Raw genomic sequence first — 9,907 nt, 5'->3', positions numbered from 1 at the left:
CTGTCTATCAGTCTCACTTGGGAATCTCTGGCCTTGGAAAATTCGCCAATGATACTTTTCGCTGCAATAATAAATTGCAATAGATTGCATTTTGTATTATCGTAGAAATCTTGGATACCGAAATATAAATAGATGATTTAAATGACAAGAAAATATTCTCAAAATATTCTCAGTAGAGTAATAGCTTTTCATCAGCAGCATCACGCGGAAAACACGTGTCTGATCTGGTCGTCCCATTGTCACTTATCGGACGTGACTTCATATACTTCGATGGTATATCATACGTAGCGTCGCGGCGCCCGTGATCGCGAGCGTAGGCGTTTGTATGGCTTGACTGGGATGTAAGACAGAGGATTTCAAGTAAGATGTGGTAGTGGCGACGATAGTGGTGGTCGTGATGGTGGGCGAAACTCCAACCTCGAGATAGCTTCACGACCTCGCGCGTTTAGTTGGCGCGCGGCACCCCGAAGATTGGGACGGCGGATAGAGACACTCCGTGCAAGTAAAAAGAGAGTAGGGTACGAGAAACAAGAAGCGAGATAGCGACGAGCGACCACACGACGAGTGACGACGACGACGCAAGACGAAGACGAAGACGATCGAATCTGAAAATAAGAAAAAAAGAGTTCCTCTTAATTTTCTCCGTTTTGTTCTCTGCGCGAGCTTGTAAAATTTTCGAGCCGAGTCTCCCAAGCCGAGTGTGTGCGTCTCATTGTCTGCCTCGGGTTGGAGTGATCCAGGAATAAGCGACTGTTCGCCGTCGTCAGGTGTCCGAAGAAACGCTCGGCCAGGTGCTGGGACTCGCACCTTTAGAAGAAAAAGCGCTCAGCCTCTTCTGAAGACACTTCAAGTAAGTCTCTCAATGATGCATTGGATGCGGATGCGCACGTTGTGTGGCTGCGAAGGAGCGTGCGTGACGATTGCCGAATTCACGCGTGTCAGTGCGATTTCTCGTCACAACTTGCCCAAACTCCTTTCAAATTCCTTGTTTCCCCCCTTTCATCCCTCCATCGCCTGTTGATGTTGTTAACGTCAAAGATCGCGTGTGGATCAGTGCTGAAGTGTGAGCAACAAGTGACGGATCGGTTTCGCGCACGCTCACCTACAGTGAGTGATTCGCCAGGGGGTAGGTGAAGGGACAAGTGGATTGAGGAGGTATGTCACACTCTCATAAGAAAATGATCCAGTCCTCGTAGATCAGTCGTTCCTTCTTTCGATTATATAATCAAATGTATCCGCAGAAGCAGATATGATACAGGAGACGAACGAATATTAAAAATTGAAAGATCAAGAATTAAAAAAGGATGAGGGAAAGCAAGTGTTAACGAATCACAATACGCGCTGCAAGCTACGACATCTTTCATTCTTGCTTCGATTTTGTCATATTTTATAAAAATGGAAAAATTTGCTTAATTTCTATTTAAATTACGAATTCTTGTTTTAAACACTTTATTCATCTATTTGTTATTTTTTTATGTTTATTTTTTTTTATTTATATTATAAATTTTCAAGCAAGATTAAAAATGTAAATTGCGAAAACAAGACATTTTATCACGGTGACATTTGTAATTTTATTTTGGAGTGGACTGATAATATAGGTATGGATTTATCACTATGAATATTAAGTCTCATCTATGGATATTAAATCTAAGTCTTATCGTATTGATATTAACAATCCATAACATTAACATGGTGTAGATTTTAACATCATGGCTTTTAAATACATCAATGGTATTAATATATCATGTTTATATCAACACCAACACGAGAGAATTATATAAGCGTATCGCATGATATTATTAAATTCATAACTTATTTTTTTAGAGTGATTGTTCTGAATCTTCTGCAGTTTATATGATAACAAGGGGTTAATTTCTGTCAACATTTGTATTTCTTTCGAACCTTTTTTAATGTTGCAATAATTTCCTCGTTGTGTTTTCGATTACTCTTCATCATTTTGTCTCATTATTTAATTATTAAGAGAAATTTGACTAAAGATTATGAAAAATCTGAGTCCTATTTCCAATAAGTTCACAATGTAGACGTGTCTCTCGCGCTCGACAATCCTACTTTACATGACTAATCGCCACGAGTTTCGTCGCGGCGGCGGCAACTATTCGTAGACTACTATCTAGGTATCTAGGCTCGGAGTCCACTTATTTTTAGGAGGGCGTAACGTGAGGAGCAGTTCGTCGTTCCTACGACCATCTTTTCGCTTGTGTCGTTGTTTCATACATCGTTTCGTCCATCTTCACATTATTGTACCGTCCGACACTTTGTCTAACGCTTCATTTGTCTTGTCTTCTCATCCACTTCCTCTCCTTGGTCTTTCGCACCTCGTATTTATACGTTAATTTTAGTTATTCGTTAATTCAAAGCCTAAATAGAAGTTTCATTTGCCCATTTCTTTCATTTCCATCTTATTCCAATTGTGATTCTAATCATGTGATATAAAAGAATATTCTAATCTATTCTAATCTCTCTATCAATCTATCTATTTATCGATTCTAATTTATCACAGATATAAATATATCTTAATTTGTTGATAAATTAATCAATTGTCTTTCCTTTACCGCTTTTTCTATATTCGTTGTGATTTTTATTTTCTTAATAATTGTTTAATAAAAAAGTACCAGTTAAATAGAATAATATCTATTAATATAATGCAACATTCTTTGCAACAGATGTGACAGAAACTTTCAGAAAAAGAATTCTATCAAGATTCAATTATACAGAAATTTTGAAAATGACGTATTTATTTTACAAAAATTTTTCCCGCTGCCGTAATAATTGCAGATGCTATAATTCTTTCTTCTGACTTTAGTGATCGATGAGAATCTCAGAATTTTAAATCTAACTGATTTAAAAATATCCCACATACCACAAGTTCTGCGAGTTTTGTTAAATTCGAAGAAGCCAGCTGGTAAAGAACATAAAGAAAAGTTAAATCAATACATGCGTTCTCATCTCGGAAAAAATTTTAAAAATACGATTAAATCTGACAAATACAATGTTAAAAGCAAATAAATTTCTTTTTAGTATTAAATATACCTATATAATTATTAATTTATGTTACAATTATTAATTAAATTAAATTAAATAATTAAAGTATTTTGGTTTAATTCTTACAGTTGTTTTTAATATAAAGCGCTTAAGAGAATAATTTTAATTCTACGAAGATAAGAGAGGAAGATATTTTTTAGTGCAATTATATTTTTATTATTTTTAGATGTATCACTTTATTTGAATTCTTAAAATTTTTTCTAAGAATTTTATCTTGTAAATGACTTGAAAATTATTCTATGATCGAATTTATTAAACGCAGATATATTTATTTGATTGACTTGATCTGTTAAGAAGCTGAAATAAGATATTGTATTTCCTGTACATTATTTATAATTAAACTTGATATATATTAAGAACATTTTAAGAATGTTAAGCACCATATATGTGAACATTAAATATCATAAAGAAAGCCAATATCGATCAAATTTTGGATGTTACAAATAATACATTATATATTCTTTTATTAATATATACATTTTAATCGATTATTCACTCCGTATATTTATGCATATTGATATATTTTTGGACATTGTCGACATTGTTACATTGTTAGCCAAGCGACTCGGTTTACCTGACATCGAAGTCAGTTTTAATGTAAAATGATATTATTCTTGGCCGTATTTGTCTGATTCGAACTGACAAATTTGCTTCTTCTTTTTGACATAATTAATGTATCAATGTGTTTTTTAATAAAAAAAAGAGGAAAAGTTAATCATAATAATTATTAAATTTTAATAAATACTAATGCTAGATAAACCATTAAAAAATATGCAGTTTTTAATTTTATAATTTTTATTTATGAAATCATTTAACTTTGTAGCGACTTTGTTGCAATCGTCCGATGTATCAGTATTTCATTTACAAATAATCTTATTTCGTTTACGTGATTAATTATTATAGTTTAAAGCTAATCTGATTAATTTACAACAGAAGGCTAACCTAGAGTCATATTCTTGACTTTTTTTTTTTAAATATTGCAAGACGTATTAAATAGATGAATAATTATTTAATGTTTGGACTTAAACATTTTCCGCGTATATTTTATTAAAACATCGTATTCTAATACATTTTAATATGATTAACAAAAGTTACAAGATATTTTTGCATTATGATTTAAATTGTTATCTTATTACTTCAAAATTTATTTCAATCTTCTATCATGTTTAAATTCGTTATTTATATATTTGTAAAATTATTTATAAATTGTATATAAAATTGGTATTCTTATTTTATTTTTTTACAATATCGCGTAAATAATCTAGCAATTAATGTGTGTTATTACATTAACTAAAAAATTATCAAGTGAATCTTTCATCACAGCGACGTCATTTAACATAATTTCTGATTTTGCGACCGGACGTTTTGCCTCATTCTGCCAAAAAGTCGAGTGCGAATGCTTGTTTACAGGATTTCTCGCATTTTATCGCGGATAGATCGGGACGTCGATCGGTGATTTTAGTGCTGCTGTCGACTCGTTTGAGTCAGTCGGCGAAAATAGATGCACGGTGCGTCGCAAGTAACGCGGTCAGTAGTATAGGCATAGTAGAGTGCGCCTGCGAAAATACTTCGTACGACTAATAATTATAACCCTCGCGAATAGAATTTAGTTCCGGATATGACTTCACCTTGAGCATAGACTACTATTCAGAAGTGAATCATTGCTATGTGACAAAAGTTTTTTTATAGAGCGTTAAACATCTCAGAAGCTAATTATAAAATTTAAATTTTTGATTATATTAAAAAATGTTAATTAATATATTATCCATGTTTTCTTCTTATTCAAGAATTAAAGTTACGGTGTATTGAAGCAATGATTTAATGATATTTAAAATGTCTTTAATGTTTTAATCCAATTTTTATTATAATACTATTATTGTTGCATTCTTTAAATATAATTTTTTTTCTTAATTCACGTTGTTATAAATTAAATTCCTTTTTCCCGGGGAAAGCATGTGATTAAAGATGTGAATCATTCTGCTACAATGCAGTACATTATATAGAGTGCTAAATATTTTTAGATTACATGATTCTTAAGAGTGAGTGGGTGCATAACAGTAGGTGTATTAGTCACGATTAAATACATAGTTAATTCGATAAAAATAGATACGGTATATTGAAGATTATTATTCGTAGTACAAATGTATCTTATATAAAAATTTAAATTCAATTTTATGTCAGAATGCTGATATCAAATTTTATCATTTCATATATATGTTAGAACGGTCGCATAAAATGTCTCGTAAATTCATGACGATGAAGAAAGGAGATTGCTACAATGCACGTGGCTCAGAAATTTTGCCAAAAGTAATTGCGTCTTTTTAACGATGCTGCTTCAGTGACAAACGCTCATTGAACATTTATTCCCATTGTGAGATTTTAACAGCTTACTACACTGCACTGTCCCATTCTTAATTTTTATTTTTCCCGTCTGTTTTCTCTTACCTTTATATCTCTTATATCTTCTTAACTTTATTAATTATAATATGCAGTCATAATATCGATTCTGTTTGTTTTATAGAATTGTTTCGTTATATAAAGCACTTATATATCTAATGATAATGTGCTACATTTTTATTGGGTCAAAGTATCAACAAATATGTATTGTATCACAAATAGCCGACAGAATTATGCCAAAGTGAAGCAACACTTTCTATATAGCCAGCAAAAATATTAGGTCAGTTGGATGCCGACATTCTCTCACGTACAATGTGCTGACATTTTCGAGGATTTGAATAGCACATTTCTCGATCGGTATCTTAACATTCTTAACGATTCTAAACATTTTTTATCGTTTTGCTTTACTTAAAAAATAGTAATATATTTTTTAAAACAATAACATAATTTTAAAAAATTTTTCTTAAATAATTTTTTAAAATAATTATTTAAATAATTTTTTATTTAAATAATTTTTTTAATAAGACACGATTAATATTTCCTATGAAATGCGTAAGTTCTAGTTTTATGTTTCTAGTTTTAATACAATAAACAAGTTATACATATTATTTAAATTTCCTACGTTATTTAGCTGAAAAAGCATTCAACAAGCTAAGTAAATTTCATAGGAGCAAAAACATATTACAAATTTAGAGAAATAAATGTTTGTCTTATTATTAATAGGAAAACAATTTTTCTCGCACGTTGAATTCTTAAATTAGTAAAAAGATTAATATTACAAAATTTTTTAAATCAAACTTTATGAATATTTTAAAGTTTTGTAACTCTTTTGTATTTTTTTTTCTTTTTAAAAACCAATCGTCGTATGATAATCGCAATGTGAAAATCAACGTGCAAAAGAGCCGGAATGCGAACGGCTGTTACGAAGTACAGTAATTTCGGGAATGCATGTGGAGGCCACTTGCCAAGTCTTACTATGACGTTGTAATACTCAGTCCGTCCGTTTTGTATGTCGTTTCATCGGTCCGTTAAGCTCTCCCTCGCATCTGCTTGATCTCGTCTAAAAAGATCAACTATAAATCGTAGAATATATTTCGATATTAAATCATCTTTCCGGAATATTATACATATACATACATATATATTACACATACGCACGCACGCACACAATATAAAGTAGCTGTAAAAATCTATTAAAACATTTACGTATAGAATTAATAAGTATTTCTTATTTATTATTAATTTTGGTTAATTAGAATTAGTGGATATGTAAATTTTCTTTGTGAGAAAAAGGAATAACGAAGAAACATCAGCTGCGTTCAGCAGAAAAAGCAGCTCTGCAACTGTTGTAAAATTTTTAGATTGTGATTGGTTTATACATTTAGATCCAGTGAGGAACTAAGAGTAAAACCAATCGTATTACAGAATTTTACAACAGTTGCAAAGCTGCTTTTTCTGTTAAACACAGCCATGGAATTTTTATACACGTTTAACATCAATATTGTCAGATCGATAGCTCCTTTATCTTTTCATTTGTGTTATAATTCGTTTATTTGGCACTTCTTGAGACAGTGCGAGCGAACCCAGGCGTATCATATTTCTATTGCCTGGCTGGAGCTGACATAATAGGATGATTTGTTTCACAATTTTGTGGCTCGGACGGTGGCAACCGACCAATTACGCGAATCTCACGTTACCGGAAGGATATCGTCTCGTGTCCCAACACCTACCCTTGCACTTGGCAGTCTTCTCCGGCACACATCACGCAAAACTAATTCATATCTTCTGAAACGATTGCCACCTATCACCAACATTTGCACAGCTTATCAATCAAATTTAGACTTATCTTATATTCTATTTACAATTATTTATGCTAATTAAAATTATACATAATTGCTTGAGCTTGTTTAAGCTGGCATTCTGTCACATTGATAAAAATAACAATTAGACATAGAATCTGAGAAATTTTCTTTCTTACGGAAAAAAGCAAACTAGAATATTAATTTTCTACTTAAATACATCAATTATTTTGTAGCTATAAACAATTCAAACTAACTTCTCTAATTAATTTCTTTGTATTTTTATTATTTTTTAATCATCAGCATATTTTGGTTCAACATAATTCCATCTCAATAACGTCACAATATTTTCTGATAATAAGATTTTCTATTGATTGATTGAAATGATATATAGAACATTTATGTTTGTTTATGTATTAGGAAATTATTGTTAGAAAATATAATAAAGTTGCAAAAGAAAAACAGGTGCAGAAAATTGGTGTCATCGTGCGTTAAACCACGTCATCCTATACGTCACATGAAAATGATCTAGTCACGTAGCTGGCGATCATTTAAGCGAATCGACACTTCTGGCACTTAAAGGCGTCGCGCGATGCCACGGGTTTCAAAGGAACGATTGTCCGGACTTGCGCGCGAACATATTACATCCGACGGGTTGTATCGCGACCCAAATGTATGCGGTTTCCACGGTTAGATGCCAAACATAATAACCGATTACCAAGATAACTGGCCCAACCTATTTTCGAGCCAAGAGCCGCATTAATAATAGTGGCCTTACGTCACCCTACGGTTCCCTCGGCCTTGGGATCTCGCGGGAAAATATTCGCTCAAGCTCGAAGAACGAGAGTCGCACGATTCCGTGAAAATTTTGTCACGCTCAATTTGCAGTTAAACGTAATCGGTTTAATGGTTCTGTACATTGACGGTTCGGGATGATCTGTCGTCGCCATCGTTGCCGCCGTCACCACCGCGTTGGTACCTGCTGAAAATAGGCCCGACACTCGTAAATTACGAGATCCTTTTAACGTGACGATAGAGGAAAAGCAGGCGTCGCTCATTTCCATCGTAGTATTTCACATGAAATTATTATTAGACCGACACGAAAATAATTTGCAATTCATATTTTAAATTTCGCAAAAGAAAATTGATACGTACAGTTTTTACGATATCTTTTTCGTGGCACATAATATTTACTATTCTAAAAAGAAAATTTATATCGAGCGAACATTAATATAATTACAATCAATGATAGATTGATATTTCTTTAGTCTGTAATTAGATTGTCAGTAATTAGAAACAGAAAGAAAAAGAAGTTTCAATATTTCTATTACTTGAAGACTTCAAAAACATTTTAATTATTTTATTGATTTTATATGTACATTTCAAGATATTACTGTAATGTTTGACAAGATAATGTTGCATTCTGGCGAATGTGTAGTTTTTGAGAACTTCGGTCTCTGTCGCTTTGAACGATCTGAAAATACGAACGATCTGAAAATACGAACGCTTGGCAAAATATATCGTCAGAAACACCTGGATACTAGATAAACCATATTGAAACAGCACGCATATGCGTAATTTATTATTTTGGAAGGATTCGCATTTTCAGCAGCTGAAAATCGTAAGAGCAAAATCACAATCTACAGCCAAGAGTTGAAGAGCAATTTCGGGTTTCGCTCGCGTTTACTGCGAGAATACGACGATCGTTCCGTGCTTCCTTTAAATTATGTAAACATCTATTTTAAATTTATTACACACGATAAATTATTCTTGAACGTTTTTTCACTGTCGCGGCCGAAGAGTCGCTTCATTTCGTCGGTTCCTGGCGATCTTCCCTTCCAAGATCAACCACAGAGACAAAGCCGCGTTTAATTCCAAAAAACTTTATTTAACAGTTCATATTTCTTTCAGCGTTTTTCTAATTTTATTCGTATAATTGATTCTTTCCGCGTCTTATAATGATTGAGAGCTAAAAATTGTTTCCACTTTAACTTTCCTTCGTCACTATACGTATTCATTCATCTAGGATGAGTACTCACGTAGGAACCTCATCATGTCTTACCACGTTCGTAAGGCGACGCTAAAGAAGACTAAGTATAGTATATCTGTATAAAAATAGCTGCGGGTGAGAGAAAGGTAACTATAGGTGACAACAACTCAGGCTGCCAAGGTTTACTGAACCACGATGACTAGACTCGAAGTATAATCGATGCCGTCACTCTGAACTCTGAACTGCAAATACTTGTTGAGCAAAACAGAGTAACAATATTCGAATTAGTCATTATTTGTTTAATGACAAATAAACATTTTGATGGGATAAAGATAAACAAGATTGTGTTCCTTGGTGAATTTTAACTTTTAAAATAACTTTATATCTTCCCCGTCAGAATTTTAGTATAACAAATCAATTACTAATTACTATTGAATTTAAAAAATTCTAAAAAGAAATTATATTTAAGTTTTAGAAAATATAATTAGAAAATATAACTACATTAAAACAAATGATTTATGTCAGAGCATAATGCTTTTATTGTGGCAGCGAAGATTAATATGTATGTATATAGATATGCATTTTAGAACAATATTGGAAATAATGCATATGTAGCTATTCAATAATCTGTATATTTCAATCTTCTCTATATTTAGAT

The 9,907-nt window shown here is 32.4% G+C and overlaps 1 protein-coding gene across 50 annotated transcripts in view; it reads left to right on the top strand.

Moving 5' to 3' along the window:
- Nucleotides 1–390: 390 nt before the first annotated feature.
- The window catches only part of bent (projectin protein bent), a 97,059-nt gene continuing 87,542 nt past the window's right edge, over nucleotides 391–9,907 (top strand). For 15 of the 50 annotated variants that reach the window (XM_087403738.1, XM_087403653.1, XM_087403647.1 and 12 more), the window contains exon 1: nucleotides 396–850. The gene's annotated coding sequence lies outside the window, so the exon portion shown is untranslated. Of the gene's footprint in view, nucleotides 851–1,045; nucleotides 1,156–9,907 lie in introns of those variants that run through there. The other 35 variants (XM_087403717.1, XM_087403699.1, XM_087403806.1 and 32 more) reach the window with 11 other exon arrangements.

This window comes from Acromyrmex echinatior, chromosome 1 (genome assembly GCF_024713525.1).
Source record: "Acromyrmex echinatior isolate Ae372 chromosome 1, ASM2471352v2, whole genome shotgun sequence".
NCBI classification, from domain to species: domain Eukaryota; kingdom Metazoa; phylum Arthropoda; class Insecta; order Hymenoptera; family Formicidae; genus Acromyrmex; species Acromyrmex echinatior.
The sequence above is the reverse complement of the archived record's forward strand: the minus strand, read 5'-3'. Positions and strand labels throughout refer to the sequence as shown.